This window comes from Trichechus manatus, unplaced genomic scaffold, assembly GCF_000243295.1.
Source record: "Trichechus manatus latirostris isolate Lorelei unplaced genomic scaffold, TriManLat1.0 scaffold00027, whole genome shotgun sequence".
Classification (NCBI taxonomy): Eukaryota; Metazoa; Chordata; class Mammalia; order Sirenia; family Trichechidae; genus Trichechus; species Trichechus manatus.
The window spans coordinates 20,927,546-20,928,389 of NW_004443963.1; positions in this window are offsets into that span (position 1 = coordinate 20,927,546).

Below are 844 nucleotides of genomic sequence, written 5' to 3' on the forward strand. Positions count from 1 at the left end.
CACACATCAAAAAAGAAGAAAGGGACAAAATCAAAACATTAACTACACTACTCGAACAAATAGAAAGAGAACAGCAAAAAAAAGCCCACAGCCACCTGAAGAAAGGAAATAATAAAGATCAGAGCAGAAATAAATGAAATAGAGAACAGAAACACAATAGAAAGAATCAACAAAACCAAAAGTTGGTTCTTTAAAAGGATCAATGAAAATTGACAAACCACTAGCCAGACTGACAAAAGAAAAACAGGAGAGGATGCAAATAACCCAAATAAGAAATGAAATGGGGGACATTACAACATACTCAACTGAAATAAAAAGGACTATAACGGAATATTATGAAAAACTATACTCCAACAAATTTGAAAACCTAGAGGAAATGGATAAATTTCAAGAAACACACTACCTACCCAAACTACCTCAAAATGATGTTGAAAATCTGAACAGACCCATAACAAGAGAAGGGATTGAAAAGGTAAAAAAAAAAACTCCCAACAAAAAAAGCCCTGGGCCAGATGGCTTTACTGGAGAATTCTACAAAACATTCAGAGAAGAACTTATACCATTACTACTCAAACTATTTCAGAACATAGAAAAGCGAGGGATACTTCTGAATTCATTTTATGAAGCCAGCATAACCCTGATACCAAAACCAGGAAAAGACGGCAAAAAAAAAGAAAATTACAGCCCAATATCTCTCATGAATATAGATGCCAAAATTCTCAACAAAATTCTAGCCAATAGAATTTAGCATCATATCAAAAAAATAGTACAACACTACCAAGTAGGATTCATATCTGTTATGCAAGGATGGTTCAACATTAGAAAATCAATCAACGTAATCCAC